Source organism: Hypanus sabinus (genome assembly GCF_030144855.1).
Source record: "Hypanus sabinus isolate sHypSab1 chromosome X2 unlocalized genomic scaffold, sHypSab1.hap1 SUPER_X2_unloc_15, whole genome shotgun sequence".
Lineage (NCBI taxonomy): Eukaryota > Metazoa > Chordata > Chondrichthyes > Myliobatiformes > Dasyatidae > Hypanus > Hypanus sabinus.
This window is the reverse complement of record NW_026778985.1, coordinates 195,789-204,629: the sequence shown is the minus strand read 5'-3', so window position 1 is coordinate 204,629 and position 8,841 is coordinate 195,789. Positions and strand designations below refer to the sequence as shown.

Genomic DNA, 8,841 nt, shown 5'->3' with positions numbered 1-8,841 from the left:
GTCAGGGGTGGTGGTAACGGGCATTCGAGTTACTTTGAGACAAACACATGGATGACAGAAAATTGGAGGGCTAGGCAAGAGGGAAGAGCTGGACGGGACTTGGAGCGGGTTTGGAGGGCCAGCACGAGACTGCGGGCCGAAGGGCCTGCACTGCCCAGCGGAGTTCTATGCCGTCCGATGTGTATTCTAATACTCGAACAGTGACCCGCCCGGTGAAGGCCCGGCGGTTCCCTCTGCACCGCTGGGCAGGGCATCTCAAGGGGAAGGGTCCGGTGCTGGTGAGAGCACACTTGGGACAGAACCAAGAGCAGGTACCTGCTTTCTCCTCAACTCGCAGGGCGCCACGGCACAGGAACCGTCCCCTTCAGCCCATCGACTCTGAGCCGAACTGTTATTCTGACTGGACGCCCCCCTGGACCAAAATCCTAACCCTCTGAGAGGGGTTCAAAGTTCAAGTTAAACCCTTTACCAAAGCACGCGTGCCTCGCCACATACAACCCTGAGATCCCTTTTCTAGCGAGTGTACTCAGTGAACCCTGGAATAATGCCGGTGGTTGGCATCCGTCTGTCTGGAAGGAAAGTGGGTGGCGGTGACCATCATCACAGGCCCGGGCGGGGAGGGTCCGGAGATCCTGAGAGGCCCCCGGTCGTCGAGATCCCCCTCTCGGCCTCACCGGTGGAGCCCGAAGGAAAGCTGATGAAGCGATACGTTTGTCACCGGCTCGGCCGCAGGAGCTGCCGGGAGGATGTTCAATGACGTCCGGGGGGGGCTCCACTCCGGATTCGCCGTCCGGGTTTAACCCCCGTAGACCTTCGTCTCTCCCCGGGGCTGCCCGCAAGGCGGGTGGGGGGTGGGGGCTATTTACCCATAACCGGGGGCTCCACTCCGGATTCGCTGTCCGGGTTTAACCCCCGTAGACCTCCGTCTCTCCCCGGGGCTGCCCGCAAGGCAGTGGGGGGTGGGGGCTATTTACCCATAACCGGGGGCTCCACTCCGGATTCGCCGTCTGGGTTTAACCCCCGTAGACCTTCGTCTCTCCCCGGGGCTGCCCGCAAGGCAGTGGGGGGTGGGGGCTATTTACCCATAACCGGGGGCTCCACTCCGGATTCGCCGTCTGGGTTTAACCCTCGTAGACCTTCGTCTCTCCCCGGGGCTGCCCGCAAGGCAGTGGGGGGTGGGGGCTATTTACCCATAACCGGGGCTCCACTCCGGATTCGCCGTCTGGGTTTAACCCTCGTAGACCTTCGTCTCTCCCCGGGGCTGCCCGCAAGGCAGTGGGGGGTGGGGGCTATTTACCCATAACCGGGGGCTCCACTCCGGATTCGCCGTCTGGGTTTAACCCCCGTACACCTTCGTCTCTCCCCGGGGCTGCCCGCAAGGCAGTGGGGGGTGGGGGCTATTTACCCATAACCGGGGGCTCCACTCCGGATTCGCTGTCCGGGTTTAACCCCCGTAGACCTTCGTCTCTCCCCGGGGCTGCCCGCAAGGCACTGGGGGGTGGGGTGCTATTTACCCATAACCGGGGGCTCCACTCCGGATTCGCTGTCCGGGTTTAACCCCCGTAGACCTTCGTCTCTCCCCGGGGCTGGGGGGGGGGGTGGGGGCTATTTACTCATAACCGGGGGCTCCACTCCGGATTCGCTGTCCGGGTTTAACCCCCGTAGACCTTCGTCTCTCCCCGGGGCTGCCCGCAAGGTGGTGGGGGGTGGGGGCTATTTACCCATAACCGGGGGCTCCACTCCGGATTCGCTGTCTGGGTTTAACTCCCGTACACCTTCGTCTCTCCCCGGGGCTGCCCGCAAGGCAGTGGGGGGTGGGGGCTATTTACCCATAACCGGGGGCTCCACTCCGGATTCGCTGTCCGGGTTTAACCCCCGTAGACCTTCGTCTCTCCCCGGGGCTGCCCGCAAGGCAGTGGGGGGGTGGGGGCTATTTACTCATAACCGGGGGCTCCACTCCGGATTCGCTGTCCGGGTTTAACCCCCGTAGACCTTCGTCTCTCCCCGGGGCTGCCCGCAAGGCGGTGGGGGGGTGGGGACTATTTACCTATAACCGGGGGCTCCACTCCGGATTCGCTGTCCGGGTTTAACCCCCGTGGACCTTCGTCTCTCCCCGGGGCTGCCCGCAAGGCGGTGGGGGGTGGGGGCTATTTACCCATAACCGGGGGCTCCACTCCGGATTCGCTGTCCGGGTTTAACCCCCGTAGACCTTCGTCTCTCCCCGGGGCTGCCCGCAAGGCAGTGGGGGGTGGGGGCTATTTACCCATAACCGGGGGCTCCACTCGGGGTTCGCTGTCTGGGTTTAACCCTCGTAGACCTTCGTCTCTCCCCGGGGCTGCCCGCAAGGCAGTGGGGGGTGGGGGCTATTTACCCATAACCGGGGGCTCCACTCCGGATTCGCCGTCTGGGTTTAACCCCCGTAGACCTTCGTCTCTCCCCGGGGCTGCCCGCAAGGCAGTGGGGGGTGGGGGCTATTTACCCATAACCGGGGGCTCCACTCCGGATTCGCTGTCTGGGTTTAACTCCCGTACACCTTCGTCTCTCCCCGGGGCTGCCCGCAAGGCAGTGGGGGGTGGGGGCTATTTACCCATAACCGGGGGCTCCACTCCGGATTCGCTGTCCGGGTTTAACCCCCGTAGACCTTCGTCTCTCCCCGGGGCTGCCCGCAAGGCAGTGGGGGGGGGCTATTTACCCATAACCGGGGGCTCCACTCCGGATTCGCTGTCTGGGTTTAACCCCCGTAGACCTTCGTCTCTCCCGGGGCTGCCCGCAAGGCGGTGGGGGGGTGGGGACTATTTACCCATAACCAGGGGCTCCACTCCGGATTCGCTGTCCGGGTTTAACCCCCGTGGACCTTCGTCTCTCCCCGGGGCTGCCCGCAAGGCGGTGGGGGGTGGGGGCTATTTACCCATAACCGGGGGCTCCACTCCGGATTCGCCGTCCGGGTTTAACCCCCGTAGACCTTCGTCTCTCCCCGGGGCTGGGGGGGGGTGGGGGCTATTTACCCGTAGCCGGGGATCCGGTTCACGAGCGCCGGGGCGGGTCCGCACGCCGGTGGGCCTGGGTGCAGCGGCCGGACCTCCTCCCCGTCCCCTGTCGCTCAGCCCGAGTCCGGGAGGAGTTCAGTTTCCGTGTGTGTCGCTGGCGAGGAGGCGCTACACGAGGCTCGCTGTCGGAGAGGCCGTGTACCGGCAGGGAGAGACCGACACGTCCAGCTCCCCTTTCCCCGAGACGGCGAGCCAGCGGCGGAAGCTGGAAGTGAAAACGACCATCACCACCCGCTACACCACCACACTAGATGCGTCACAGCAACCATTTTGACACCATAATAAAATCAATGAAAAACTGCACCAGCTTGGGCATTCATCCTCCTGTTGTTCTCCTATATTCTAGGGAATAAAATCCTAACCCAGTTAACCTTTCCCTATAACCCAGGTGCCTGAATCTGGTAGCATCCTTGTAAATTTTCTCTGCACTCTTTCAATCTGATTGGAATCTTTCCCATAGGTGGGTGAGCACATCTGCACTTGATGCTCCAAATTAGGCCTCGCCAATGTCTTATACAACTTCAGCATAACATCTCATTTCCTGTGCTCTGTAAACATGAGGAATTCTGCTGGAAATCCAGAGCAACACACACACACTCACACACACACACACACACACACACACACACACACACTCACACACACACACACACACACACACACACACACACACACACACACACACACACACACACACACACACTCACACACACACACACACACACACTCACACACAGACACACACACACACAATGCTGGAGGGACTCAGAAGGTCAGGCAGCGTCTATGGAGAGGAATAAACACAAGAGATTCTGCAGATGCTGGAAATCCAGAGCAACACCACACACACACACACACACACAATGCTGGAGGAACTCAGCAGGTCAGGCAGCGTCTATGGAGAGGAATAAACACAAGAGATTCTGCAGATGCTGGAAATCCAGAGCAACACACACACACACACACACACACACACACACACACTCACACACACACACACACACTCACACACACACTCACACACACACACACACACACAATGCTGGAGGGACTCAGCAGGTCAGGCAGCGTCTATGGAGAGGAATAAACACAAGAGATTCTGCAGATGCTGGAAATCCAGAGCAACACACACACACACACACACACACACACACACACACACACACACACACACACACACACACACACACACACAATGCTGGAGGAGCTCAGCAGGTCAGGCAGCGTCTATGGAGAGGAATATACACAAGAGATTCTGCAGATGCTGGAAATCCAGAGCAACACCACACACACACACAGACACACACACACACACACACTCACACGGACACACACACACAGACACTCACACACATACACACACACACACAGACACACACACACACACACACACACACACACACACACACTCACACACATACACACACACACACACAGACACACACACACACACACACACACTCACACGGACACACACACACACACACACTCACACACACACACACACAATGCTGGAGGAGCTCAGCAGGTCAGGCAGCGTCTATGGAGAGGAATAAACGGTTGATATTTCAGGCCGAGACCCTCCGTCGGGACTGGAAAGGAAAGGAGGAAGCCCTTCAGTGCTCAATACTTCAAGTTATGAGGGCCAGTGTGCCAAATACATACCGTCTGTCCGACTACAACAGCGCACCTAGTGATGGGGGGTTGCAAATGCGGCCCTGCGCAGTTTCCTCCCCGCCGTCGCTGCCTGGGAACCGCAAGCGGTGGCAGACGCTGGGCCTCTGGAGGCAAAATAGAAACGGCCGGAGGAACACAGCAGCCCAGGAGGAGAACGGACAGCCATCGCCCTCTGTCCAGTGTAAGTATGGTCAGGGGGTTCTGAACTGTCCAGGCCAGCTGCCGGTGACTGATTTCTTGGGACAAAACGCGGCGGGAGGAAGTGACGACCAAATATAATGAAGGCCCCCCAGCTCTGAGCCTTGACCGTCAGCACTTAACAGTTCTATTTTTCCATCAACCTTGAAAATTTCCAATCCCCCCCACCCCCCCAATGATTCTTACGTTATTATCTCCTCCCCTCCGGGGAAATATCGCCTCAATCAAGCGATTCCCCGCGCTTTGTGCAGTGGCCGGGTCGTAGCCGATGAGGTTTATCCGAGGCACGATGATTGCTGATGGAGAACTTTTCCCGTGCTTTCTACAGGATGGCAGAAAGCGCCAGTTGTGCCCGGAATGGACGCTAGTGCCCGAGGGCCACTTTGAGGGAGAGAGGTGCCCCTGCCCCCTTCTTCCCGGCTGCGCTCGCCTCTCTCCGAGACCTTTGAGGAGAGCCACCCCACCGAATGGAAACTCGCATCTACTCTCCTGCTCTTTCCCATTGAAAACCCTAATCGCACAACCCACACTCTCCCGATAAAAGGCCATTGTCAAGACTGCAGACGTCGTTCACCTTCTCTCATTTTCTTCCACATTTTAATCCTGTTGGACAAAGAGAGAAACACCTGTTCTTTTTCATATATAAATAATGGTTATTACTTCCTGAAGTTGAGAGTTAGGGGGCAAATGTTCAGGGGTAACACGAGGGGGAGTTTCGTTCCTCAGAGAGTGGTAGCTGTGTGGAACGAGCTTCCAGTAGAAGTGGTAGAGGCAGGTTCGATATTGTCATTTAAAGTAAAATTGGATAGGTATATGGACAGGAAAGGAATGGAGGGTTATGGGCTGAGTGCGGGTAGGTGGGACTAGGTGAGAGTAAGAGTTCGGCAAGGACTAGAAGGGCCGAGATGGCCTGTTTCCATGCTGTAATTGTTATATGGTTATAAATAAATAAACAATAAATATTGAGAACATTTGATGAAATTCCTTGAGAGCCAATCCATAGGTCGTGGGAACAGTTGAGTGATGTAGGTGAGCGAAGTTGAGTCAATTCAAGACCTGGTGGTTGAGGGGTAATAACAGTTTCTGAACCTGGTGGTGTGGGTCCTGAGGCTCCTGTACCTCCTTCCTGATGGTTGAGGGGTAATACCTGTTTCTGAACCTGGTGGTGTGGGTCCTGAGGCTCCTGTACCTCCTTCCTGATGGTTGAGGGGTAATAACTGTCCCTGAACCTGGTGGTGTGGGTCCTGAGGCTCCTGTACCTCCTTCCTGATGGTTGAGGGGTAATAACTGTCCCTGAACCTGGTGGTGTGGGTCCTGAGGCTCCTGTACCTCCTTCCTGATGTTTGAGGGGTAATAACTGTCCCTGAACCTGGTGGTGTGGGTCCTGAGGCTCCTGTACCTCCTTCCTGATGGTTGAGGGGTGATAACTGTCCCTGAACCTGGTGGTGTGGGTCCTGAGGCTCCTGTACCTCCTTCCTGATGGTTCAGGGGTAATAACTGTCCCTGAACCTGGTGGTGTGGGCCCTGAGGCTCCTGTACCTCCTTCCTGATGGTTGAGGGGTAATAACTGAAGTAAATGAGGACAGGCAAGAAAGTGCCGAGGCAGTGTTTGTTTACCTACGAATTGTTGTGTTGAATCACAACCGAGCAAACAGGAGAACCTCGCTGAAAGTCACACAGGGGCTTGGCGGGGAACTCCCGATGACGAGAATCGGAGGCAGGCTTTAGTATCACTGACGTAGGTCGGGCGAATCTGTCGCTCTGCAGTTGACAGCAGTACTCCGCAAGACATTGTAATAAAAACGATAAATCTCAATAATACAGGACTGTGCAGAAGTCTTTAGGGATGTATAGGTAACGACCCGGGAAAGGTTTCACTGCTAACGCGATCGTCTTTCTGTAGAAGCGGCGGTTAGAGATGACGGGCGCCTTGGACGGCGAGCTGGGGAGCGGGTTTATGTGTGAGCTGGGGTCCTTCGTTCGGCGGGACAAGGTGCTGCAGAGAACCGGTGCGTAGGTGGTAGTGGTGGGTACCGTGTTTCGACGGAGCAAGGGGCCGACCCCGGCTGAGTACGTGTGGCTTTCGGAAGGGTCTAGCTCCAACTCGTACACGTTTGACCGCTGAAGTACAGTGAACCCTTTTCGCGTTCCCCCCCCCGTCTTTTCTTTACTGACCCCTTAGTTAAGAGTCACAGCTGTAATTCATTTTCATTTTACATCTTTTTTATTGATTTAAAAATATATAAAGACAAATATAAATCAGAGAGGAAATTATATCAAATACATATTTCAAGAAAGGTGCAAGTATAGAAAAGGAGTGTACACTGTCAGAATCATATATAGTTTCATATTGAACTAATATATATATATAAAGGAACCACAGCTCCTCTTAACAATTCAAAAAAAAGACAAAATTTTGCTGTTGAGAAGAAAAGAAACCCACTAAACTAACCTAAAAAACAAACAAAAATAAAGAAGGCAACACGAGTGAATCTGCAGATGCTGGAAATAAATTTAAAAAACACAAAACGCTGGCAGAACTCAATGGGCCAGACTGCATCTACGGGAGGAGGTAGTGACGACGTTTCGGGCCGAAACCCTCCATCAGGAGTCGGAGGTAGTGACGACGTTTCGGGCCGAAACCCTTCATCAGGAGTCGGAGGTAGTGACGACGTTTCGGGCTGAAACCCTTCATCGGGAGTCGGAAGTAGTGACGACGTTTCGGGCCGAAACCCTCCATCGGGAGTCGGAGGTAGTGACGACGTTTCGGGCCGAAACCCTTCATCGGGAGTCGGAGGCAGTGACGACGTTTCGGGCCGAAACCCTCCATCGGGAGTCGGAAGTAGTGACGACGTTTCGGGCCGGAACCCTTCGTCAGGAGTCGGAGGTAGTGACGACGTTTCGGGCCGAAACCCTCCATCGGGAGTCGGAGGTAGTGACGACGTTTCGGGCCGAAACCCTGCATCGGGAGTCGGAGGTAGTGACGACGTTTCGGGCCGAAACCCTGCATCCGGAGTCGGAGGTAGTGACGACGTTTCGGGCCGAAACCCTGCATCGGGAGTCGGAGGTAGTGACGACGTTTCGGTCCGAAACCCTCCATCGGGAGTCGGAGGTAGTGACGACGTTTCGGGCCGAAACCCTGCATCGGGAGTCGGAGGTAGTGACGACGTTTCGGGCCGAAACCCTCCATCAGGAGTCGGAGGTAGTGACGACGTTTCGGGCCGAAACCCTCCATCGGGAGTCGGAGGTAGTGACGACGTTTCGGGCCGAAACCCTTCATCGGGAGTCGGAGGTAGTGACGACGTTTCGGGCCGAAACCCTCCATCGGGAGTCGGAGGTAGTGACGACGTTTCGGGCCGAAACGCTCCATCCGGAGTCGGAGGTAGTGACGACGTTTCGGGCCGAAACCCTCCATCGGGAGTCGGAGGTAGTGACGACGTTTCAGGCCGAAACCCTCCATCGGGAGTCGGAGGTAGTGACGACGTTTCGGGCCGAAACCCTGCATCGGGAGTTGGAGGCAGTGACGACGTTTCGGGCCGAAACCCTTCATCGGGAGTCGGAGGTAGTGACGACGTTTCGGGCCGAAACCCTCCATCGGGAGTCGGAGGCAGTGACGACGTTTCGGGCCGAAACCCTTCCTCAGGAGTCGGAGGTAGTGACGACGTTTCGGGCCGAAACCCTCCATCGGGAGTCGGAGGTAGTGACGACGTTTCGAGCCGAAACCCTCCATCGGGAGTCGGAGGTAGTGACGACGTTTCGGGCCGAAACCCTCCATCGGGAGTCGGAGGTAGTGATGACGTTTCGGGCCGAAACCCTCCATCCGGAGTTGGAGGTAGTGACGACGTTTCGGGCCGAAACCCTCCATCAGGAGTCGGAGGCAGTGACGACGTTTCGGGCCGAAACCCTCCATCAGGAGTCG

At 56.6% G+C, this 8,841-nt stretch overlaps 1 non-coding gene across 1 annotated transcript; it reads left to right on the top strand.

The window, feature by feature from the left end:
* Nucleotides 1–5,161: 5,161 nt before the first annotated feature.
* Nucleotides 5,162–5,241, top strand: LOC132385751 (U4 spliceosomal RNA). The gene has a single exon (XR_009509267.1). It is a non-coding gene; the product is annotated as a U4 spliceosomal RNA (small nuclear RNA).
* Nucleotides 5,242–8,841: the final 3,600 nt, after the last annotated feature.